The sequence below is a fragment of the Miscanthus floridulus genome, chromosome 2 (assembly GCF_019320115.1).
Source record: "Miscanthus floridulus cultivar M001 chromosome 2, ASM1932011v1, whole genome shotgun sequence".
Lineage (NCBI taxonomy): Eukaryota > Viridiplantae > Streptophyta > Magnoliopsida > Poales > Poaceae > Miscanthus > Miscanthus floridulus.
Genome location: NC_089581.1, coordinates 1,805,811 through 1,832,496, shown reverse-complemented (window position 1 = coordinate 1,832,496; position 26,686 = coordinate 1,805,811). Strand labels below are relative to the sequence as shown.

Below are 26,686 nucleotides of genomic sequence, written 5' to 3'. Positions count from 1 at the left end.
CGGCGACGGCGAGACGAGCAAAGTATAAATGTTTAATGGGCCGGATCGACACTTCGGGCCGACTTTCTGAGTATATGGGCCTACAGCCCATATTCTATGGGCACATGTGGCTTTGATCCACCGCGCGGTGGCATCGGCTCCGTCCTGGTCTCCTGGACGAGGCAACGGCCGCCGCGAATGGAGAACGGCCGGCGAGGCGCCACGTGTCCCCAGCCACGGCCTCACTCGTACTACTCCCTCGCCTTCCTCACCCTGCTCGTCGTCTTCGTCGTCTCCCACCAGTTACCTTCGCCTCGCCGGACGCAGTCGCCCTCCGCTTCTGCGACTCCGTCCGAGGTGGCTGCCTCCACATTGGCCTCCCGCGCGCTGCGGCCTCCGCACGGCCGACACCCTGCCGCCCCTTCGTCGCGTCCGCGCCTGCGTGCGCGTGCGCGCTCGGCAACCGCCGCCGCTGCAAGGGCGCGCTGCCGCGCGGTGGCTGCGGACGAGCGCCCCGCCGACCCCGCGTTCCCCGAGGGCCAGAACCGCGGGATTTCCGGGTACGGACCGCAACGCGCCAACCAAACTGACCATTCGGATTTCAGACTTCGCCTCCGCATCGCCTCGCCGTTGTTGCGTTGGTTTGATTGGTCTGCGGTCGACCAGGGCGGTGGAGCGGCCGGAAGCGGACGTCGTTGTGATAGGCAGCGGGCTCGGCGGCCTGTGCTGCGCCGGCCTCCTGGCGAGGTACGGCCAGGACGTGCTGGTGCTTGAGAGCCATGACCGCCCAGGAGGCGCCGCGCATTCGTTCGATATCAAGGGCTTCAGCTTCGATTCAGGGCCATCCTTGTTTTCCGGGTTCCAGTCCAGAGGCCCCCAGGCAAATCCACTTGCTCAGGTGAAGTGCTACGTCATTGTGCATAGCCTTTTGTCATTTTTGTAGTTGGACTTGGATGGACGGAGACAGACAATGGTATTGATCTAGGTGACAGCTTCAAATTGTTCTGATTTGTTTGCCTGCCTCAGGTCCTTGATGCGTTAGGCCAATCAGTCCCTTGCGTGTCTTATGACTCTTGGATGGTTTATGTACCTGAAGGACAATTCCTCTCACGGATAGGACCAACTAAATTCCTCAAGGTAATATTTCTTGATTAGGCCATTCGGTACATTACTACAGTCTCAATTTTATCTTGTGCATTTTCTTGATTTTCTGCAAGTTGGTTCAGTACTCATTGGCATGTTTGATTATTGTCTAATTAATAACTATTGGGTATCCTCATAATCGATTTTTTGTGCGTATACTTATAATGATAATAATGAAGAAGCCAAAGAAGAGTTGTTTATGAATGATAAACAGACATGGCTCAATTTATGGCCATTTCAATACTGTACAAAGGGGTCCTTGGATGATACCCGATTACCCTGGGATGTTGTATGCTCCACAGTGCACACTTAGTTGTTGTGATCAAAAGAGGGAAAAGGGGGTTTCTGTTGCAATAGTTGGCTAAGATTTTCTGGGGTAACCAGCACAGATTATTAGATGCAGCAATGCTCTTTCATATTTAACAATATCTGTTGTTACCATTTTGTTTATGTTGGGATGCTCCCTCTCTTGATTGGATCCTGAGACCTGACTTGTAATCGCTGGACCTTGAGATGTTTGTTGGTGTTGACGCTGTCCAGGAGTGGAAAAAACTTCTTGTGAGTTCGCTTCATATTTAGATTCATGGGTTTGGTAAAGTCTTTGCTAGATGTAGATGAACACTTTGAACTACTGAACAATGCATGGGTAATGCACTAGGTGTTATCCTCCTTGTGTGCTAGCACTCGCATACACTGTATCACACGAAGTTCGTAACTTAGGATGCTCTTATATTCCCTTAAAACATGTGCTAATACCATACTGAAAACAATCTCAGGATGCAGTTATTCCTATGTCTGCAGCTGCAATGGCTTTGCCTCCACTTTCCATTCGAGGCGATCTAGGCATTCTATCTACAGCTGCTGGTAGATATGCTCCTTCGTTGTTGAAATCATTCATACAAATGGGACCCCAAGGAGCTCTGGGCGCTACAAAACTGCTACGTCCATTCAAAGAAATTGTTGATTCGCTGGGGCTGAAAAATCCCTTTGTTCGTAACTGGATCGATCTCCTGTGCTTTCTACTTGCTGGAGTTAAATCTGATGGTACTCTTTCTGCAGAAATGGTAATCTAAGTTCCAACATAAAAAACTTCCTCTTCAGTGCTTTCCCAAACTTTGGCACATGATGAAAATTGTGCATTGTAGGATGTGAGCAAATTCATTGCCTTGCCTGTATCTGGGAATCTAAGGTTGAGGCATCCTCATTACTACATAAAATGAATGTGCAGTGCATTTAGATTTTCCTGATATGACACTATCCAGAACTAATAGATCATAATATGCATGAGTATTAACTGCATTAACAAAAACCTGCATTATGTGTTTGTTTTAAACAAGTTTCTGTCCTATCAATCGATAGATGTAATAATCTATTTCCGAATCTGTGTGACTACTACTATCAGTGCATAGATTCTGGTGGCGAGGGCCAAAGGAGATAGGGAACATGGGAGTATTGTTGTAACACTACCCCTTCATTGTTGGCCCCTGGGATCCCTGCACAGGTAAGCAAATAGCTTACCAGCACACCCACACACTCACTTTGGCTAGAGGTAGAAGAAGAGGTGAGCACAGCACACACACACTGCTCGGGCTGCAACAGCAGCTCTGAAACTCTGAATGTGGCAACTGAATTGCCCTTTTGCATTGCCTTAGGTTTGGTATATATACAACTCATGTACCAACTATAAGGTACACATGAGTATGGCTGAGTACAGCTCCAACTACTCCTAGTACTACAAGTACCCTGCTTAGATTAGCCCACTACCAAGACATGACTGATGCAGTTTCTACCAACTACTAGTACTAGATGGCCTATTGCCTTACATTCTACACAACAAGGAGCTGACCGACTGCCTGCTCCTGATTGTAGAATCAGAGAGAGAGAGATCACCATCAGATTATGTCTTACAATTCTTCCCTTAATCCTGTTGCTAACCTGAAGCATTGACCTCATCCATGCCAATTATCTTCCATTCCAATAATTCTGGCACGCCGCCGTGGCTGCTGCGACATACTTCGCCTCACATGTCGACAGCGCCACGATCTTTTGCTTCAACGACTGCCAGGCAATGGGGGCCGCTCCAAGGAAGACGAGCACATCAGAGGTGCTCCGTCGCCCGTCGATGTCGCCCGCCATGTCTGCATCGCTGAAAACCGTGAGCTCTGTCTCACCTTCCTCTGTTTTGGGTAAGGTGCCTCACTGAAGATCGTGAGGCACAGCCCACCCTTGCCGTCGTGCTTGGGGAAGATGATCGCTTGATCGAGCATCCCCTTGACGTAGCGCAGCAGCCTCTTCACCGCCGTCCAGTGATCCTCGCGCGGGTCCTCCATGAATCGGCTGATGTACCCGACCGCGAACGCGATGTCCGGCCGAGTGTGCGTGAGGTAGTGAAGCCCGCCGACGATGCTCCGGTAGCGCGTCGCATCCACCTTCGCCGCCGTGCTGTGCTTGGACAACTTCAGCCGCTCTTCCATCGAAGTCGCGCACGGCATGCACCCTGCCATGCCGCCATGCTCCAGCAGCTTCTCCGCGTAGGCGCACTGGCCTAGGGAGATGCTTTGCTTCCCCTGCCCCACCTCGATGCCGAGGTAGTAGGAGAGCGCACCCACATCGTTCATTCGAAAACGAGCAGCCATCTCATGCTTGAAGCTATCGATGTCCGCCACGCGCGCTCCGGTGATGATCAGGTCATCCACGTACACGCCGACGACGACCTCCTCCTTCCCCCATCGCCACGTGTAGAGCACGTGCTCCGTGGCGCAGCGGTTGAACCCGGGCTCGTCCAAAGTGGTGTCGAGCTTGGCGTTCCACGCCCGCGGGGCTTGCCTGAGCCCATAGAGCACCTTGCGCAGCCTGAGCTCTGCCCCTTTGATGGCGAAGCCCGGAGCTTGCTTGACGAAGACCGTATCCGCGAGCTCGCCGTTGAGGAAGGCCGACTTGACGTCGAGGTGGTGGACGCGTCAGTCCTTTGCCGCTACCATGGCAAGCAGCAGGCGGACCGATTCCATGCGCGCCATCGGAGCAAAGACTTCCTCGAAGTCGATGCCCTCGCGCTGGACGAAGCTGCGGGCGACGAGCTGGGCCTTGTACTTGACGATGGCGCCACGCTCGTCCTGCTTCACCTTGTAGACCCATTTGAGCCCGATCGGCCGGCAGCCCACCAGCGGATCAACCAGCTCCCAAGTCCCATTGTCCTCGATCGCCTTCATCTCCTCTAGCAACGTCCGTCGCCAATTGGCGTCGCGCTCGGCCACCGCGAACGTGGGCGGCTCCTCTGCGCTGACGAGAAGCAGCTCTGGGTCGTCGAGGATACGACTGGCCAACCCAGGAGCTCCCCCGTCGTCGACGATGTTGTCCACCAGGCGGAACCGGACCTCCTCGCCGTTGTGGAAGGCGTCCACGTACTCGTCGATGTCGGTGGGCGAAGAAGCGAACTCGAGTGGAGGCGTCCCCTGTCCTACCGAAGCAGGGGACTGTGGTGGAGGTGTGTGTGCGGCTGCTGGTGGAGTCTGCTCGCTTGCGCCCACCATGGCTGGACTTGGCAGCTCCTCCTCTGCTGCCACAGCTGCCGGACTTGGCGCGTCCGTAGCTGGCTCCTCAGCCCCTGCATCTCCTCCTCCTTGAATCACCAAGTGCTCGATGGTGAATGTGTCGCTGACGCCGTGGTCTTCCCCCATGCCTAGACCCTCCCAGTCCCAGGGCGCCATCTCGTCGAACACCACGTCCCTGGAGATCACAACCTTACCTCCCTTGGGATCGTAGAGCCGATAGGCCTTGCCGCCCTCCTCGTAGCCCAGGAGTACCATGGGCGTGCTCTTGTCCTCCAGCTTGGTGGGGAAGGGCTTCGTGTTCTTTACATAGCCGACGCACCCGAACGTCTTGAGGAAGGACACGTTCGGCTTGCGCCCATGCCACGCCTCGAACGTCGTCTTGCCCTTTAGGGCCTTGGTGGGCGCGCGGTTGAGGATGAACACCGTCGTGGTCACCGCCTCGCCCCAGAACTCCGCTGGCATCTTCTTGGCCTTCATCATTGATCGCGCCATGCCAACCACTGTCTGGTTCTGCCGCTCCACCACGCCATTCTGTTGCGGCGAGTACGGCGCGGTGTGGTGGCGCACCACTCCTTGATCCGCGCAGTATGTGGCGAATTCTACCGACGTGAAGTCGTCGCTACGGTCCGTCCTCAACACGCATAGCTTCTTTCTAGACTCAGTCTTCGCGCGCGCCTTGAACTTCTTGACCGCCTCGCTCTTGCTCGTCAGGAGCTGTAGCCACATGTACCGGCTGCAGTCGTCCACGAGCAAGATGAAGTACTTGCGCCCGCCGTGAGTCGGAGCGTGATTGGCCCACAGAGGTCGCCGTGGATCAGCTTGAGGGCCTCTGCCGCGTGGTACTTCGCCGTCTTCGGTAACGGCAGTCTCCTCTGCTTTCCGACCAGACAGCTGTCACACAGCTCGCCTGCGTGCTTGATGTGAGGCAGCCCGTGCACCATCTTCTCCAGCTGACCGAGCGCATCGAAACTGAGATGGCCGAACCAAGCGTGCCACAGCCACGGCTCCTCTGTGCGCTATGCCGCCAGGTAGATGGGCTGCTCCTGTAACACCCCTAGTGTTACGCGCTTAATTAGCACCGCGATTTAGGCTTAATTCAAATTTTTGAAACGATTTTTCTCGGATTTAAAAATTTGACAACCAATTTCTTACGTCCACGGCAGAAATCTGAAAATATATTTAAACGCACTGTTGTCCTTGTCGCGCTGTCGTTCTAGACGTTTGAGTATAGTGGTGTGTCGCTCCGGTTCTGAATAAATCCGTCATCCGAATTATTAACGTCACATCAGGTTGTCGGGTCCGTCGCCGTGTACGCGGGCTTGCTTGATATCACCAATGGAACTGTACTGCAAATCTGCTTCCGTTGTCTCGTCGCGTTATTGTCCTTGTCGCAGCGCGGTTGGCTGCCTTCGCGTCCTGCTAGATTTGAGTCGTCGGATCGGACGTCCCATGCGGGTAAATACACTTTTGTTCTAACTGAAAAGTAGATGGAAAATAAAATAATAAAATAAAATAAACGGCTGCATTATCTTGACCTCTTGCGTTTGTCACTGGGGACAAGTAAAATGATCGAGCGTGGCTCTGTGCTTTTGACTCGTGCACAGTGTACACGCAACCACGTCGTGCATCGCTGCTGGCCTGGCCCTGCCGGCCACGTTTGGCCAGGGCGTCCTATCTAACACTGTCGTGTCTGTTTCTCTGACTTGATTGGCTCTCTCTGCCTTGCTTGTCTGCCTCTGCCCACAGAAATCACCGACGCCTCAGCTCTGCTCTTCCTTCCTCGCTCTTCTAGCACTGCCATCCTCCTTCTTGCACGCGGGCACCGGCGCTCCTTCTCCCTTTCTCTTCTCGCGCTGCTCGCGCGCGCTTCCGTGCAGTGCCGCCCTTTTCCCTTTTCGCTCTAGCCCGCGCCGGTCCGCTGCCCATAGCACGCACCATGGCCGCGCTGCCGTGCCCCACGGGTCCGTGCTGGCCTGCAGCCGCAGCGTCCGCAGTCGCCGAGCCCGAGCCGCCTCGCCAGCCGCAACCACCGCAACACCCCAGCCTCGCCTTCCTCACAGCGCGCTCGTGACGCCGCGGCTCCTTCCGTCTTCCCGCGAGCCGGCGCCCACTTCTTCTTCCTCCTCCCGGGCACCCCTCGGTCCCACAGCTGCGCGCCGCGCATCCGGCTACCTGCGCCCTGGTCTTGCTCGCTCTTCCCGCGGATACGCTGACTCCGCAGCGCCACTCCATTCCCGTTCTCCAAAGCGCCCCAATGCCGAGCCGGTTCGCCCCGGCCGTCCGGCCACAGCACTTGTCCGTCTCAGTGAACCGCGCCGGCTGGACGTCGTTGGTGGCGGCTCCTCGTGGCTCCTCCGTGACCGCGCGCGAGTGCCGCTGCACCCGAGCGCCCCGTCGACATCCGCACGCGGCTCCGCATCGTCCTCGCCACGCCGTCCTGGAGTGCCATCCTACGCCAAGCCCTGTGCGCCCATGCCGAACGGGGCCGTGTCCTCGCTGCCCATGCCGTGTCGTGAAGCTCCTCCCCGCTCCTCGGCCGCCCGCGCTCAGCCATGCCGCAGCGTCCCGCCATGGCTGCCCACCGGTGCCTGCTCTCCTATGCGCACGAGTTTCATGCCTCACGTTGAGCCGCCGCGGTACCTGCTCCCCCACCGGGACCCGAGCCGCGTCACCCCGACGGTGCTGGCCATCGCAAGCGCAGGCGCACCCGCGCCACCGGCGCCTCCTCCGCAGTCACCTGCGCTCCTCGGCCGCGCATCGCCAGCTGCTTCGCCGCGCCTCCTCCACGCCGCCGTGGCTGCTTCCAGCGCACCCCACCGCAGCGCTCGTGCCAGTGCGTGGCTCTGTGCCCCCTCCGTTTTCCCCTTGCGCACCCCGGTGTCACAGCCACCGCGCGCTGGCGTTCCCGCCGTGTCCCGCGGCTGGACCGCATTAGGCCGCCTCTGGCGAGGCCGTGGCCACTGCCGTGCGCCCTGGCTCGCGTGGCCAGTGGGCCACGGGCTGTCTTGGGCCACGCTGCGGGTGTCCGCAAGTGCGCCTCACCGCCTCGCAGCTCCCGCGCTGCTCCTCCGCCGCCGCCGGGCCGCTGGCAGCCGGCCGGCGAGACTGGCCCGACGCCCCTCCTAGCTCCTCTGCTCGTCCCTGGGAAGGAAGGTGAGGGGTAAGTATCCAAGCCAGAACGTAATACAGGGTCTTTACTGCTAATACATGACTTGTTTGAATAGTGCTCGTGGTCCTCAGCGCGATTAGGGAAAACGCATGGGGCCATTTCGCAAAATTTCTGTCGCCATGTCTGCTGGGCCGCCTGCCCCGCTGGGCTGGCTGGCTGCTCACCTACGCGCCTCTGCTGGGCCGGCCTTAGTCCGCTTGCGGTTGGGCCAATTTTGGTTGCGCCGGCCTTTTCGATTTATAAGCGATTTCCAATTTAGCTGATAAAGTAAACTTGTAAAATCAATATAAAATGGTATGGGAATCAAAAAAAAATGTAAAACTAGTTTTGTTAAGTCCCTAAAATCGTGACCTACCTATTAGTATATTTGGTTCACATAGTTCGACGATATTTTTGGAAGCCATATAATTAATCTAAGATATTTAATATTGCAGAATATAAACTTGTAGGAACTTTCGTGACAAATTGGTAATAGTATTAGATCTGAAATCTTTACAGTAGGTTCCTAGTAATATTAGCTGCTCACCATAATTTTTGTAGCTCTGGAATAATTAATTTGCTAAATAGATAAAGATGTCCTATTCGAATAAAGATTACACTGATAGAACGGAATAAAGAAATAACTTGGATTTATATAACTAGAATAATTATTGGAAAATAACACCTTATCCGACAACGTGTATATATAACCTAAGTACGGTCGTCGTTAGAACTAGACCGTTAACTCGAGAGGTGTACGTCGTATTTTACGAGTCACGATTGCAGTTGATTAATTACATCTTTGCATTGCATCTCATGCATATCATATAGGTACGATGATGGATCAATGGATCGATCGAAGGGTGATTGGGAATCCGAAGATGATGTAATGATATTCTCGCCGGGAGATGATGCAATGGGCTTCTATCCAGTTGATGGTGGATGATCTAAAGATGCAGATACTAACTTCTGATTATATTTTACCCAGGCAAGCCCCGGTGTATAACCCCTACTTTCTGCAGTTTAAATTATATTTGTGCATTAAGTTTCAAGGTGTTGAATGAAACCCACTTGCATATATATCTTTATCCTATGAGTCTTACTAGTATGACAGGATCGTGTAGATTGCTATGCTACAGGACTCCGGTAGAAGTCGAGTGATTGCCTGTCACTCGCGAGATATAGGAAATATGTTACTATATGATTATCACTTGGAATATATAAAATGATGGAAAGAAAAATGGTGACCGGGTAGGGATGTGGTTTGGGTATTGGTGGGTGTAAGAAGTTGTGTCGCCGCGGAGGCGGGTCATAGCTTGGTTACACCGTTTTTCCCTGTCTGGTCGATTAAGGATCGATCGTGCATATGACTCTAGGCAGGTCACAGACTTATTATCCCGAGCACATACTTGTGTATGGGCGCTTGGAAGACTTGTTGCTCTCTTATCGCGGATCCGGCTCTTTCCGGACTGACTGCTAGGGTTTATTTTTGGTGGAGGAGGTCCTTGCACCGCACTGAGTCCGGGACTCAGGGGCGGGGGCTTGGAGTCCCAGTTTGGACGGGGACCTGGACACCCGGGACAAGAGAGTGATGGGTTGGTCCTGCTTGTGCCCGGGGTACAAGCGGGGCGTGTGTTTTCGGGGTACCCAGCTGGGGGCATTGATTCGCGAATCGTCGGACTATCCGGTACGGCTTGTCTACGGTTTAGCATCGTAGTAAGAACTGAAAGATGAAAGATGGAAGATGGACAAAGGAAATTTGATTGCTTACCACCTGCTTGAAAGTAGCACAGGTGCTTACATAGGATGGTTAGTTAATGAACCAATGCGGCTTTTAATAAAAAACGAATATAAGGACGCACGCTTAGTAATACTTCCTGCAAATGCAATGACCCCACAAGCCAGATAGCCTTGCATATCCTTGGAGTCTTTTCTTTTCTCCTATCGGGTAAGTCTTGCTGAGTACAATTGAGTACTCAGGGTTTATTCCCCTTGTTGCAGGTGACAGGTGGATGCTAGAGCTGACCTTTGTGTGTGAATTCCTCCTGGTGGGCTCAGCGAGGATTCCTTTGCGCTGCGATCGTAGTTTTTAGTTACAACTCTCACCGAATGCTTTTATAAATGAAAGTTTCATAATCTGTTGCCGTAGGCTATATATTAATACTTCATCATGTCATTAATAGATGTTTATTTCTGCTGTAACTCTATTCACACGTTTCTATTCCGCTGTTCAATTAAATTGTTTATAACTCTGATAATATGATGTCATTCCGCTGTTATATTAATAAATATTATACTCTGATGTTGTATTAAAAGTGAGGTAAGAAATGGTTACGAATGATGTAAGCTTTATTCTCTCATTTGTGATCCTGAAGGCAAAAATGTGGATTTTCGGGTTCTCCCCTGGGGTGTGCCCGACAGAACCGAGTAATTTAGTGTTCTCCCTCGAGTGCTCAGTGTCTAATGGAAGACAAACACCCCTGTGAGGCATTAAATTAGGCGGTTCTGCCACAGCTCCACCTTCAAGTCGAGCAGATACAACCGGTTACGGGACCTCTTTACCTTGGCGAGAAGCCATTGCTCTTGGTCCCTGATCCTGAGGACGCCGTCCTTGATCAACACCTTGCTCCCGCGCTCATCCAGCTGCTCGATGCTGACAATGCTCGAGCGCAGCTGCGGGATGTAGTACACATCCGTCAGCGCGCGGAGCTCGCCGTTCTGGCACCTGAAGATGACGGTGTCGCGCCCTCGGATCACCACCCTTGTGACGTCGCCAAACTTCATCATGCTGGTCACGTTCCCGTCGAGCTCAGAGAAGGCTGCCTAGGAACCCGTCATGTGGTTGCTGGCGCCGGAGTCCAGGTACCACCTCTGCTCCTGCTCGCTGCCCACATGTCTGAGGTGGACTTGGGCGCGCGGCTGGTCGAGGTCGTGCAACGCACAGAACGTCACTATCAGGAGAGTAGGCTCGTCGTCGTCAGCCTGCGCTAGGTGAGCCTCAACCTTCTTCTCCTACTTGCGGTTTGGGCACTCCTTTGCCCAATGGCCGGTCTTTCCGCAGCATCGGCAGGTGTTGGGATCGACCTTCTCCTTCTTCTTCTCCGTCGGAGCCTTGCCGCGACGCTTTCCGTCGCCGCCACCCTTGGAGGAGCCTTCCCCGGACTTCCTCTCCTTCATCCGGGCAGTCCACTCCTCCTTCAGCAACAACTTGTTGCTATCTGTCGTCGTCCTGGCCTGCTCCGTGTGCTCGTCCACCGCCCGCTGACGGCCGGTCACATCCTCAATGGTGAGGGTGGACAGGTCCAGCATCGTCTCTATAGAGAGAGCGATCTGGATGTACTTCACCGGCACAACGCAGGTACTTGGAGACCGCGTCCTCATCGTCGATGGTGATGTCGTGGCTCCCCAGCTGGCTGATGAGCGACTGCAGGCGGAGGGAGAAGTCCTCCACCGACTCACCGTCGCGGAACTTGAGGTTGGCATACTCCTGCTTCAGCAGCTGGGCCTTCGCCTTCTTTGCACGATCGGAGTCGACGCGCATGGCCGCGATGGCCTCCCAAGCTTCCTTAGCAGTCTTCTTCGCCCCAGCGGCTCCCGGTACTCTTGAGGCACAGCAGCGAGGATGACCTCCATCGTCGACATGTCTTCTTCTTCATTGTCGGTGCCCTTGTCAATGGCATTACAGAGCTGTTGGGCTCTGAGCTTGACTTTCATGGTCACCGCCCACTCGTCATAGTTGGTGCGAGTCAACGTCGGTCAACTGGTGTCGCTGACCTCCCGCATTGTGTGCGCAACGTCCTCCTGACGTGGCTGGGCAGCCCCGGCAGCTCCGCTGCCTCCAGCAGCACCGCTGTTGTCGCCCGTCTCCAAGCTGCCTGTCATCGCCGGCAATTAGTCCGCCGCCACAGCACCTGTACGACTTCGATACCACTTGTTGACCCCTGAGATCCCTACACAGGTAAGCAATTAGCTTAGTAGCACATCTACACACTCACTTTGGCTAGAGGTAGAAGAAGAGGTGAGCACAGCACACACACTGCTCGGGCTGCAACAGCAGCTCTGAAACTCTGAATGTGGCAACTGAATTGCCCTTTTGCATTGCCTTATGTGTGGTATATATACAACTCATGTACCAACTATAAGGTACACATGAGTATGGCTGAATACAGCCTCAACTACTCCTAGTACTACAAATACCATGCTTAGATCAGCCCACTTCCAAGACATGGCTTTGCTTTACATTCTACAGCAACAAGGAGCTGACCGACTGCCTGCTCCTGATTGCAGAATCAGAGAGAGAGATGAGCAGCCGATTATGTCTTACATTCATTTCATTTAAATAGAATGCTGGTGTTGGGAAGAATTTATTCTTATTGGCTTTTTATGTCACCTGACTCATCTAAACTTGTGACAATTTATCGTAACATATCCGTACCAAGTTTTTATGTACCAGGTGCTGTATTTCAGGACGTATAGCAAGTCACTGCCATCTGCTTCTAAGCCAAGCAAATGCAATGGCCACAGTAGTGATTGTATTTGTACTGATACTGAACTATGTACGATGCCAGCATCCTTTTCTAGCGATGAATAGCAATAATTGTTAGAAGAATCATCAGATGGATATTGACATATTGTCGTCTGTCTGTTCCATAACGTCCATCTTTACATCTTCATGTGCTCTTGGCGATCCTCCTGTTGTGAACATTCAAAATTGCTTGGATAATTTAAAATGTGCAAAGATGAGGTTTTGAGGTGTTCTTTTGATTATAGATTAGTTGTTCTAACTACACCCTCAGGTTTATATGTTTGCAGAATGGTACAAACCAGGATGCTTGCTTGAGTACCCTCTGGGTGGAACTGGAGCAATCATAGATGCCCTCGTGAGTGGTATTGAAAAAATTGGTGGCAGACTTGCTCTTTGTTCTCATGTTGAAAAGATCTTAATCGAGAATGGTCGAGCAGTTGGTGTCAAGCTACAAAGTGGACAAGTAAGCTCTAGAAGATATTTTATTGGCAGGCAAAATAAAATATTGCCCCTTCAGAGCCAAAAGAAGAGAGAGAGAGACATGTGGGGAAATGAGTGATATGTCACGAACATAAAGCCAATAACAGCCATAATTAAGGCATGTTTGGTTCGTCTAGTAGCTACTAAATTTAGTAGTTTTTAGTCACTTTAGTAATTTTTTAACCAAACACTATGACTAAATGTGACTAAAATGACTTTAGTCCTCTCTAGTAACTCTAAAGTTACTAAAAGTGACTAAACCATTTAGTAGCTACTAAAGTTTAGTAGCTCGAACCAAACACCCCATTAGCATGGCTTTGATTTAGATGTCATGTGCCTATCATAGACAATGATTTTGTTTAATGTTTCATTTCACAATATTTTTTTCCTTTATAGATGATAAAAGGCCTTCGATTGGAATGCACTGTGATCAATATTAATAGCCTTTGTCTGTGGCAAATTAAGTGTTATCCTCAGTACCGCATATCATAGTTAGTTTAGGCCTTTCTCCATGCTTTTAAATTAGTGGCAGACCATGTAGGCCAAGATTGCAAAAAATTACCACCATGTTGTCTTATGCAATCTGTTTTTGAGTGGCATGAGTGTGCCACATGTCAGTCTAAGCCACTAGACAAACTTATCATTAAGTGATTGCTATCATCCTGTCGATGTTTTACCACCGATAGCCTGCCACGGGGGTACTCGGGACAGTTGTTCGGGCTTCGGCGAATAGTGGAACTCGGCGGTTACGCAAAGAGACTCACGATTTATACTGGTTCGGCGCTAGCCTGTTTGCGCCGTATTGCTTTGAGTATTGGGTGTGTGTTGCGTTTACAAGGGATATCCTCACCAGCCCTTTATAGTTCAGGTGCTGAGAGGAGTTGTTTGTGTTCTACTCGGATACAAGGTCAGAGTCCTAAGCTATGCTTCGGGCGCTTTTCCTTGTATAGTCCGAATTGGAGTTTTGGTCTTGCACGTTGCTTTGCTCCGTGCTCTTCTTGGCGATTGGGCTGCGGGCCTGGTTACCAAGGCTCACTTCCCTATAGTACGGTCTATGGGGGGCCCGTAGGGTTCCCCATCGACAAGCCCCCGAGCATTTCATGATTGAGCTTCAAGGGCCGAGTTGTTGTAGACTTGATCTAGGTTCTTCTTGAAGTGAAATCTTGAGATGGTCTTCTTTGATTCTTCTTCTGACTGATGTGCACTTTTGCTGATAAAAGTGCACTCAGTGAGTGCAGCCCCCAAGCCTCAGCTGTTTGGCACAAAAAGCTAGAGGGTCTTTCTGTCTTGATGTCCTCCGAGTTCTTTTCCTTTGAGTGCAGCGAGTGTAATTTTTGCAAAAAAATTGCACTCATTGAGTGTAGCCCCCCGAGCCTCTTGTTTTTTGGTACAAAAAACTGGAGGGTCAAAAAATTAAAAATGTACTTTTCTGTAGTGGGTACTTGCAGCCCCCGAGCCTTCTCCGGGTTCTTTTCTTTCGAAAAGAAATCGGATGAAGGGTCTTGATGTGTTGTCGTTTGTTGTAGTCTTGAGTTCTTGTATTCTTGATCCTTCGTCTTTAAATCCGAGCCCCCGGGCGTAGTTGAAGCGAATGCCGAACCCCCGAGCTTAGTGTTTGACTAAGCCGTGATGTTCTTCTGAGTTGTTTTTATTCATCCAGGTCATTTCTAGACTTCTCTGGTTCTTGATGTACCTCTTCCAGGTTGTTTGCACTTCGTCCAGGTTCTTTCTGAACTTGTATGCACCTCATCCGGGTTGTTTTCTGATCACTCCAGGTTCTTTTTTGTCTTGATTTCTGTTCCCAACTTGTCTAGGTTGTTTTTCTTCAATATGGGTTCTTTCTGATCTTGACTTGATCTCTGTCTCTCCTTGTTGGGGTTCTTTTCTGATCAATCCGGATTCTTTCTAAGCTTGTCTTGGTTCTTGCCGCACCTTGTCGGGGTTCTTTTTTGATCAATCTGGGTTCTTTCTAAGCTTGTCTTGGTTCTTGTCGTACCTCATCGGGGTTCTTTTTTGATCAAACCAGGTTGTTTCTTGACTTATCTGAGTAAAGTAGCTCTCAGGAGCATGTTTTTCCTGATCTCATGTTACAGATGTAGCTTTCCTTCTTTGTTGGTTGTGGTTCCACCTTGAGTAGGAAATTCTTTTTTCAATTCTTTCATCATTCGTAGATATGCTGTTGTGTGAGGTTGAGCAGCCGCCGGGCTTTTGTATACTTGATAACTTTCGCGTTGACAGTTAGAAGAGTTCTTGTGATGTGGCTTCCATGCTTGCTCTATCTGCCTGCGGAGGGTTGCAACCTTGAATTCCACTGGGTTCTTTGCTGCCACTCTAGAATGATCTCCTTTGCTTTCTTTGTTGAATTTATCAGATCTTGTACTCTGTTGTAATCCCAGTATCTTCTTGATCAGAGGAATAAAAGATCATATTATCTGAGTTGTTGTCCGACTTGTTTGGAGATGTGTCCGAGCTCTTTTTGTTTCGGTTGCCTCTGTGTAAACGTACCCGACTTGTAGTATATTATTTTCTCAATAACTTTCTTGTGAATGGATCGATAGCCGTTGTGGTGTGAACGGACTGCTGCTCTTCTCTGGTGCGTACTGTAATTATTGCTGTAACGGTAACTTTGAAGTGCCTTCCTTTGGTGACCGCGTACTTTGGGCCGCGTATTTACCTTGTATAAAGATAACTGCTCTGTTACTGTTGGCTTAACTTGCCTTTGCTGTAAAAAATTCCCCAATCTCAGTCGAAACCCTAGTTCTATTGTGCCTTCGATCCCCTGCTATTTCTGTCCAAATCTTGTCTTTGCTTTTCTGAGATGGTGGCGAAGAACAAGAGCAAGAATAAGAGCAAGTCTGTCGATGAATGTGCTTCCTGCTGTGCCTTCAGCTCCTTGGACATTTTGTGTAATGAACTTGTGGTTTCTTGTAATATATACTTGTTTCTATGAATATGATCAGGCTTTGTCCTGCTTTTGAATCTATCTTTGACTGCTATGAGCAGGCTTTGACCTGTCTTTCTTTTACTGTATTTGTGTAATTTCTGAGTAGTCCTTCCACATTGTGTGACTGGTTTTGTTGCTCTTCGGATAACAATAATCGACTGCATGTTGATATCCAGTTTGTAGAGTTGTTTTTTGCCACCCTTTTGGGCATGGGATTTGATCATACTGTTTTCTTGAGTAGATAGTCATCCTTGTAGGGTTGTTTCCTGCCGCTTTTGGGGCGAGTTGGTCGGCCATTCTTGCCAGATTGTACAATTGTTTCGGCTGCTCTTGGGCCAAGGCAGTTGGTCATACTGTTCTTGGAATATGTAGCCAAGTTGACTTTGATCATGCTGCTTATTAGGCGAAGTTTGTCGATCGTACCGCTCTTGGGGTAGGCGACCGAGTTGTTGGAGTAATTGTGCCGCTCTTGGGGTGAAGTAGTCGATTGTACCGCTCTTGGGGTAGGCGACCGAGTTTTCTTTGTTGATTGTACCGCTTGTTGGGCGAAGTTGTCGATCGTACCGCTCTTGGGGTAGGCGACCGAGTTGTATATTTGTAGATGCCTGCTTGTTGGGTGAGGTAGTCGATCATACCGCTCTTGGGGTAGGCGACCGAGTTGTTTTTGTAGATAGCGCCGCTTATTGGGTGTAGTAAACGATCATACCAGCTCTTGGGGTAAGCGATCGGACCCGTATAGCACAACCGTTTCCGAGTTGGCTGTTTGTAGGGTAAGTAAGCAATCGTACCAGCTCTTGGGGTAAGCGATTGCGCCCGTATAGCAACAACCGTTTCTGGGTTGAGCTGTCTGCAAGGCTGCCCTTTTTTCCCAACCTGATTATGGGTTGGTTCTGTCCGTTGGACAGGGCTGTCAGTCGTACCATCTCTTTTATGGTAGAGTGACAAATGCTAGCTTGGGTCTCCTTACCCAAGAAGCTATTTGGCTGTTGGCCGTCAGTCAAACCATCTCCATATGGTTGAGTGACAAAATTATCCGTGTAGCGCAACCGTTTTTGGGTTGGCTGTTAACAGGGATGCCCCTTTTATCCCCAACCTGATTACGGGTTGGTTTGTCGGTTCGATAGGGCTTATATCTGAAGTCATTCTTCTTGAAGAATTTCTGCTTTATTTCTCTTGAAGCTTGAGTACAATATGTTGTACTAATTGTAGAATCTTTTGAGTTGGCTGATATGCCAAGTATTCTTCACTGGTATTTCATCTGGAGTCATTAACTCGTATGTGCCGGGTCCTGTTGCGTTTTTCACAATGAAGGGTCATTCCCATGGACTGAGTAGTTTGTGTCTTCCATCTTTCTTCTGGATTAGTCATAATACTGAGTCCCCTAGCTTTAGTGATCGGGGCTGAGTGCTTTTGTCATAATGTCTTCGTAGTCCTTGCTGATATCTTGCATTTTGGATTATTGCACTGTCTCTTATTTCTTCTATTGAATCAATTTGTAACCGCCTTGTTTCTTCGGTTTCGCCTTCTTCGTATTGTTCTATTCTTGGAGATAGCCATATCAAGTCGGCTGGTAGTACTGCTTCTGATCCGTAGACCAGAAAGAAAGGTGAGTAGCCGGTGGCTCTGCTGATCTGGGTTCTTAAACCCCATACTACTTTTGGTAGTTCGTCGATTCATTTTCCACCATAATCTTTCAAATCTTCATATAATCTTGGTTTTAAGCCTTATAATATGAGTCCATTTGCTCTTTCGACTTATCCATTGGCCTGTGGGTGTGCTACTGATGCAAAGTCGATTTCTATCCCACAATCTTTTGCCCAGTATTAAAATTCTCTTGCTGTAAATGGTGAACCAAGATCCGTGATTATTCTGTTGGGCATGCCAAACCTGTGCATGATGTCTTGTATGAATTCTACTGCTTTTTCTGCACTGTATTTGACTAAGGGTTTGTATTCAATCCACTTTGTAAATTTATTGATTGCCACAAATATGTATTCGAAGCCTCCTTTTGCTTTTTTGAGTGGTCCGACTTGATCCATCCCCCAACATGAGAACGGCCAAGCTGGTGGTATGCATATCAAATTATGAGCGGGTATGTGTGATTGCCTGGCAAACATTTGGCAATTCTTGCATGTTTTGACGAGCTCTTCTGCATCTTTGAGTACTGTTGGCCAATAGAACCCAGTTCTGAATGCTTTGTCGACCAGTGTCCTAGAGGCTGCATGATTTCCACAACATCCTGAATGGATTTCATCCAAGATTTCCTTTCCTTTATCTGTTGGAACACATTTAAGTAGTACTTCAGATGATGCTGCTCTTTTGTATAGTTTGTCTCCCACCAGAACATAGTTTTTGCTTCTTCGTATAACCCGGGCTGCTTCTACTTTGTCTTTAGGTAGTTTCTTCTCTTTGATAAAATCAATGTATGTTTGTCTCCAATCATTTTGTATGACCATGATCTGTCTTGATTGGTCTGGTTCTTCTGCTTGATCTATTTCCATTAGATCTGGTCTCCTTCTCCTTTTCTGTGTTCCCAGGTTGTTTGATAGATGGGGCTGTGGGTTCTTCTACAAATATACTAGGTGGTATTTTTGCTTTATCTGATCCCAGTTTGGCTAGCACATCTGCTGCAACGTTAGAATCCCTTAGTACATGATGGATTTCGAGCCCTTGGAAAATTTTCTCTAATTTTCTGACTTCTACACAGTATGTATCCATATTGTCTTTTATATAATCCCAATCCTTATTGACTTGATTGATTACTACAGCTGAATCACCGTAGACAAGTAGCCTTTTTATCCCAAGTGAGCTTGCAACTCTTAGACCATGTATTAATGCTTCATATTCTGCTTCATTATTAGTTGCCTGCCAAAGTATTTGTAGCACATACTTTAACTGTCTTCCTTCTGGTGATATGAATAGCACTCCTGCTCCGGCTCCTCCCAACTTTAGGGAACCGTCAAAATACATTTTCCAATGATCAAGTATTGGTTCGGGTTCTTTTTGCCTGATTTCTGTCCATTCAGCAATGAAGTCGGATAATGCTTGAGATTTGATTGCTGTTCTTGGTTTGAAGTTTAGGTTGAGAGCACCGAGTTCTACTGCCCATTTTGATATCCGACCTATTGCATCTTTGTTGCGTAGAATGTCTTGAAGTGGAAAATTGGTTACCACTGTAATCTTGTGTTCATGGAAATAATGTCTCAGCTTTCTTGATGATATCAATACTGCATAAAGTAGTTTTTGCACGTGTGGGTATCTCACTTTTGATTTTGTTAGTACTTCGCTTATGTAATAGACTGGTCTCTGCACTTTGTATGCGTGTCCGGTTTCTTCTCTCTCAACCACAATTGTTGTGCTGACAACGTTCTTGGTTGCTGTAATGTATAGCATCATGTCTTCTTTGCCTTTTGGTGGTGTCATTACTGGTGATGATGCCAAGTATTCTTTTAACTTTTGGAATGCTTCTTCTACCTCTTCTGTCCATTCAAAATTTCCTGCCTTTTTCAATAATTTGAAAAAAGGTAGCCCTTTTTTTTCTAGTCGGGAGATGAATCTGTTGAGTGCTGCCATGCATCCTGTAAGCTTCTGTATGTCTTTAACTTTCTTTGGAGGTTTCATATCCATGATGCCTTTAACCTGCTTTGTACTTGCTTCAATTCCTCGGTTGCTGACTAGAAATCTGAGTAGTTGTCCTAATGAGACCTCAAAAACACACTTTGTGGGGTTTAGCTTCTACTGCCATGCTTTTAGATTTTTAAAAGTCTCCTTGAGGTCTTCTATCAATGATCCGGGTTCTTTTATCTTGATTACTACATCATCAATATATGCTTCTGCGTTTCTTCCGACTTGACTCCCCAAACAAGTTTGAATTGCTCTTTGATATGTTGCCCCTGCATTTTTAGCCCAAAAGGCATTGATTTGTAGCAATATGCCCCAAAGGGTGTAATGAACGATGTCTTGCTTTGGTCTTCTTCTCTAAGGGATATTTGATGATAGCCCGAGTAGCAATCCAGAAAGGATAATAGGGCTGATCCTGCTGTTGAGTCGATGATTTGATCAATCCTTGGTGGAACATATGGATCTTTTGAGCAATTTTTGTTGAGGTCTGTGTAGTCAATGCACATGCGTCATTCTTTTGAATTCTTCTTCTCAACTAGGACCGGGTTGGCAAGCTAATCCGGGTTGATTATTTCTCTGATGAATCCCGCTACCATGAGCTTGGTGATCTCTTTTTTGATTGCTGCTTTTCTGTCTGGAGCGAATCTTCGTAGCTTTTGTTTAACGGGTTTGGACCTTTGTTCACATCAATTATGTGCTCAGCCAACTTTCTTGGGACCCCTGGCATGTCGGCCGGCTTCCAAGTGAAGATATCTTTGTTGTCCCGAAGAAAGTTGGTGAGCGCGAGTTCCTATTTAGGATCAAGATTTGCACTGATGATTGTCGTCTTCTCCGGGTCACCAGTCAACAAGTCAATAGTCTTGGTAGCGGCTTCTTTTGATGGTGCAAAGTTGCTTGGCTTCTTAGCCGGTATTTGAATCTCATCCGGGTTCATTTCGTTGGCTAGTATTGCAATCTCCTTTCCTTCCTTTATGTCATGTAATCTTTCGGATTTTTGTACTGCTTGTACATCGCAATCATGTGCTTTCTTTATATCTCCTTTCAATGACAATACACCCTTTGTTGTTGGCATCTTGAGTAGTAGGTATGGATAGTGTGGCACTGCCATATATTTTGTTAAAGCTGGTCTCCCAAGTATTGCGTGGTAGCATGATTCAAAGTCTGCACCTTCGAATTTGATGAATTCTGTTCGGTATTTGTCTGGTGTGCCAAAGGTGACTGGTAGGGTTATCTGTCTGAGTGGTATAGTTGCTCTGCTGGGTACTATTCTATAGAATGGTGTGCTTGTTGGTGTCATTAGTCCTTCACAATCTAGATTCATCCTTCTGAGAGTATCTGTGAAAATTATGTTGAGCCCGGCTCCTCCGTCGATGAGTACTTTAGTTACTGCCACTCCTGCGATAGTTGAACCCAGTACCAGCGGGTAGCATCCTGCGTTTGCTACACTGGTCCATTGGTCTTCTCTTATGAAGTGGATGGGGTACTCTGACCAATCTAGATATCTTGGGGTGACTGGTTCAGCTGCCATGATGGCTCTATGAGCTAGTTTTTCTTGCCTTTTGCTTCGTGTTTAGGAACACCTAAAAATATAACTGCTAATTGGCGTTTGGGTTCTTGATAATTTCCTTCAGCTTTCTTTTCCTCCTTCTTAGATTCTTCTTGCTTTTGCTCTGAGTTGTTTTGATTCCTGTTTTCTCTCTTCATGAATTACCGCTGAAAAGTGCTGCATTCAACTAACTTGTGTCTGGTTCCTAGGTGTATGTGACATGGCATGTTCTCTATGTTTTTCGGTGCTCTTCCTCGGTAGTTGTTGCTCCGATAGTTGCTATTATTGTTGTACCCGCTGTTGTTACTGTTGTTGTTATTGCTGTAGTTGCCATTGTAATTGCCACCGTTGCTGTTGTCGTTGTATCTTCTCTTGTTGTCTGTGGTTGCCATCATATTGTCCTGCCTTGGCCTTTTGTCTTGCTGTCTGTAATCAGGTCTTCTATTTTCTGGGTTGTCCCTAGCAAACCGATGCCAGGTTCTTTCTTCTGATGAAATCAGCTTTTCAACAACCCTCTTGAAATCTTCATTTGTTCTTGGGTTCTCATTGAAATAGTCTTTGTATTGCCAGTTTGCTAAGATTCCTTCCGCAAAGGCTTCTATCACTTCTCTATCGATAATGTCGTGGACTTGAGCCCTGAATTCTTCGAAACTTCTATAGTATTCCCTTAGACTTTCTCCTCTCCTTTGCCTTACTCCTTTCAACTCGGCTGCAGTCATTGGATGGGTAATAATGCCTGCAAAGTTGTTGCAGAAAGCTTCTTGCAAGTCTTCCTAATATCTAATTGATCTTGGCCTCAATTTGTCAAACCATTATAGTGGCATTGCTTCGAGGGCCATTGGGAAAAATAGAGCCTTGATGTCTTCATCTCCTCCAGCTAACTCAATAGATTGGGAATAAACTCTTAGCCATTGTCTTGGTTCTACTTTGCCATCGTACTTGGAATGATTTGCTGGTTTAAATTTGTGTGGTACCTTCAATGTTTGTAGTCTTCCTGCAAAACAAGGGAATCTATTGTATGGTTCCGTTCTTCCGTAGTCTGGCGATCTTGCCCTTCAGTAATAAGATCTGTCTTCTTTAAACTCGGATTCTCCATAGTCATCTTCTTTGTCAAATCTTCTTGATGCTTCCGGGTATCATTGACTTAGTTCTGGCTTGCCCTTTTCTTGTAATCTTGGGTAATGTTCTTGCCTTCCATTATTGTCAGCATTTTCCCTAGTCTTTGAAAAATCGACTTTTTGGGTGGTTGTTCTCCTTGTGGCTCTTGTGGAACTTCCTCGCCGGGTTGTTTTTCTGGTCCCCCGACTTCTTTCTTCTGGTCTTCCTCTGACTTTCCGTTATTCGTGAGGGTGTGCAATTCTTTTGTTAATTCTTCAATTCTTTCCCTTTTTGTACTTTTTGCGGCTTCTCTTTCTGCCTTCTTTCTGTTGTATTCCGTTAGTTCCGCCTTATACTTATTCCAAATTTGCTTCCTTTGTTTAGCCCTGTTCCTTCTTCCAGCCTTCAATTTATTCTTCTTTAGTCTTGCTAGCCTTTGCTCATCATTTTCGTTGATGTCGCTTTTCTCATCCGGTGAGATGTTGCCTTCTGATTCGTCTGAAGATTTTATATCTGATATCTGTGGTGGTTTCAGAGGTTGTTCTAACTGCTCTGCCATGTATACAGTGTGCCTCTTCCAAGCTCTTCTTGTACGGTATTTCATCCTTCGTTTGGTTGAGCTATCGGTAGTTTCTGAGCTGGATCCGAGTTCTTTTCCCTCTTGATAAGGTAGTTCTTCAATGTACGTGCTAGTCCGGGCTTTGTCCGTATGTTCCTGAGTTCTTTTTGGAGTTGTACGGGTTGTATTCCTTCACGATTGTCGTCGCGTCTCCGAGTCGAATTAGGCTTGGCTCTTTAGCTGTGAAGATTGTCTTGGAGTCGGGTTGTATCTCTTTCTCAGAGTCGGTTTCGTATCCGCTTTCTTCTTCATTCTGAGTTGGATCCGAAGTTGAAAGTTTCGTCATCTTCTCGGCGAGTTCATATTCAACTTTGTCGTCGAGTTCTTTTTCTTCTCGGAGACGGGTACGTAGCTTGCCATCGCCGTCAGCCTCATAGATCTAGGATCCGAAGACGAAGGTTGTTCCCGCCGGAAAAGTCATCTTGAGGTCGAGGTCCGCCGAGCTCTCGAGAAAAAAATTCGTTGAAAGCCCCTACCTGGCGCGTCAGCTGTCGATGTTTTACCACCGATAGCCTGCCACGGGGGTACTCGAGACAGTTGTTCGGGCTTCGGCGAATAGTGGAACTCGACGGTTACGCAAAGAGACTCACGATTTATACTGGCTCGGGCCCTCGACTTGGTCGAGTAATAACCTTACGTCCAGTTCGACGCTAGCATGTTTGCGTCGTATTGCTTTGAGTATTGGGTGTGTGTTGCGTTTACAAGGGATATCCTCACCAGCCCTTTATAGTCCAGGTGCTGAGAGGAGTTGTTTGTGTTCTACTCGGATACAAGGTCAGAGTCCTAAGCTATGCTTCGGGCGCCTTTCCTTGTATAGTCTGAATTGGAGTTTTGGTCTTGCACGTTGCTTTGCTCCGTGCTCTTCTTGGCGATTAGGCTGTGGGCCTTGTTACCAAGGCCCACTTCCCTATAGTACGGTCTATGGGGGCCCGTAGGGTTCCCCATTGACACATCCAACATATGGTTTAAAGAAAGTTGTAGCTGTTGAAATCTTGTCGGGAATTATGTCCTTTGGAGCAGTGGCGGATCCACGGGGGGGGGGGCTAGGGGGCAGCAGCCCCTTTTGTGAGAGTGATTTTTCTTTGTATTTACTGTAGAAAAAACGTGATTTCACCGTTAATCTTCGACATTTGTTCTAAAACTCTATTGATTAGCCCCCCCCCCCCCCCGAGGTGCTCATCTTGGCTCCGCTAATGCTTTGGAGGTTGTCCGTGCAAAGAAAGCGATTGTTAGCAATGCATCTATGTGGGATACTTTGGATCTGCTACCACCAAATGTTGTCCCAAAATCATATGAAGATAGAGTGAAAGCAACTCCACAATGTGAATCGTTTATGCATCTCCACCTTGGTTTTGATGCAGAGGTATGCTTTGTCCGAAGTGAAATCTAGCAAAACATTTTAACAAAGGTGCATGTTTCCTCATAGGTGATCCATCTCTTACCATAACCCTTCGACATTACTGAATCAGAATGCTAGAGAGGACCTTGGGATCCATCATATTGTGGTTGATGATTGGAATAAAGGAGTTGATGGTGAACAAAATGTTGTGTTGATATCCGTTCCTAGTGTTCTTAGGCCCTGTTTGGTTCTTTAGACGCTCCTAAAATTCCTGTCACATCGAATATTCGGATGCTAATTAGGAGCATTAAATATAGATTAATTACAAAACCAATTACATAGATGGAGACTAATTTGCGAGACGAATCTATTAAGCCTAATTAGTCCACGATTTGACAATATGATGCTACAGTGAACATGTGCTAATGATGGATTAATTATGCTTAATAGATTTGTCTCGCGAATTAGCCTCCATCTATGTAATTAATTTTATAATTAGCTTATGTTTAATCCTCTTAATTAGTATCCGAATATTTGGTGTGACATAAATTTTAGGAGCGAATAAAGAACCAAACACCCCTTATTAAGGACCTAGCACCACCTGAAAAGCACATTCTTATGCATATACTCTAGGGACAGAACCTTTCAGTTTGTGGGAGGGATTGGACAGGAAAAGTGCAGAATATCGAAGATTGAAGGAAGAACGTTCTGAGATACATGGGATGCAATTTTGATTCTTTGCCACTGTTACTATTAGTACCTAGTATAGCAAATAAATGCATAGTTTAGATATTTCTTGGAAGTCTCATCTGGGCCTTGTTTAGATTGGGGTTAGGAATCAGTATTTGACACTGTAGCACTTTCGTTTGTATTTGACAATTATTGTCCAATCATGGCCTAACTAGGCTCAAAAGATTCGTCTCGTAATTTACAATCAAACTGTGTAATTAGTTATTTTTTTATCTACATTTAATACTCCATGCATATGTCCAAAGATTTGATGTGATGAAAAAAGAGTAAAAAAACTTGCAATCTAAATAAGGCCATGTTCACCCTCAATGGTCCAGTTCTTAAATGCACGTGCTCATTTGCATCGTCTAAGCAAAGATCTGACACCAAAAGAGAGGGAATAGTCAAAAGAGAGAAATGCCCCCAAAGTTGGCACAGAAATCATCAAGATGGCTCTCGTTTTTCAAAAAGAAGACCGCTATCGAGTGTCCGTAAGTAGTGTTTAGTTCTCCAGAACTCCCAATTTTAGTATTATGTAAAAAGAAGATGTTTTATCATATTAAACTTGCGGTACATGTATGGAATACTAAAAGTAGACGAAATTAAAAACTAATTGCACAGTTTGGTTGTACTTTGCGAGACGAATATTTTAAGCTTAATTAGTCAACGGTTGGATAATTATTATCAAATATAAACGAAATGCTACAGTGACGCTACAGTACATTTTGCCGATTTTGCACATCCAAAGTTTGGCAATTAATGGCGCGTTTAGTTCCGAAAATTTTTGGCTTTTGGCTACTGTAGCACTTTCGTTGTTATTTGGCAAAAATTGTCCAATTATGGACTATTTAGGCTTAAAAGATTCGTCTCGCGATTTCTCGATGAACTGTGCAATTAGTTTTTTTTTTCGTCTACATTTAATACTCCATGCATATGCCGCAAGATTCGATGTGACAGGGAATCTTGAAAATTTTTGGTTTTTGGGTTGGAACTAAACGGGGCCTAAACAAGACATTTGTTGTCTTGACTGTGACTGACATTCCCATGCAAACTTTTCAGGTGATGTGGAAAGCTGTGGAACTTGCTCTTGGCCCAAAATTTAGCCGCGCAAAATGCGACGTGAAATTGGTCGGGACACCACTAACGCACAAGAGATTTCTCCGAAGGAATAGGGGAACCTATGGTCCAGCCATAAAAGCTGGAGAAGCCACTTTCCCTGGGCAAGCAACACCAATCCCCCAGCTCTTGTGCTGCGGTGACTCGACTTTTCCAGGGATCGGAGTGCCGGCGGTCGCGGCAAGCGGCGCAATCGTCGCCAACACACTGGTTCCGGTGTCGCAGCATTCGGAGCTTCTTGACGCTGTTGGAATTTGAGTGGCAGATATGTTGTCCTGGTAAGTTAGATCGAATCTCCACTGATAACGCCACTGCATTCTAGAGATATTGTTCTAAACTTGGCTAATGGCCACTGAAACTGCATCAAGTACTTTATGTTGGAGCTTTCACCGACAAAAATGCATCGACCAGCAAGGTTAATTTTTTTATCGCCCTCACATGCTGAGTCCAGCTGCGAGCCCCTTAGAATAATGACGTTTCTACTTCTCACGGCACAACTCACATGAGCACTTTACAGTAGCATATGCGAACTGAATTGTTGATGTGTGACCCATTTGACTCGGTCAACGAATGACAGTAGCATGATGAGCATAAACAGAACACCTATCCCCGGTGGGCCTTTTTAGTGCCGCCCTTTTTTAAGAGCGATCTCCAACACATTACTTGTCCTCTATCTCATGACACTGTAACAGTTTTTTTGGTATTAGGGATGACATAAGTAATTTGTTGAAGGTACAACCACCACTTGTTTCCTGTTGCTATTCTTTTGGGCAAATTGCTTCATCGCGTTTTTCTTGTTGCAGGCTGATCAGTAGATACGCCTACATAACACAGAAAGATAATCAAAG

At 47.6% G+C, this 26,686-nt stretch overlaps 1 pseudogene; it reads left to right on the top strand.

Moving 5' to 3' along the window:
• The first annotated feature begins 96 nt into the window (after positions 1-96).
• LOC136514638 (prolycopene isomerase 1, chloroplastic-like) lies at positions 97-26,096 on the top strand (annotated as a pseudogene).
• The last annotated feature ends 590 nt before the right edge of the window (positions 26,097-26,686 follow it).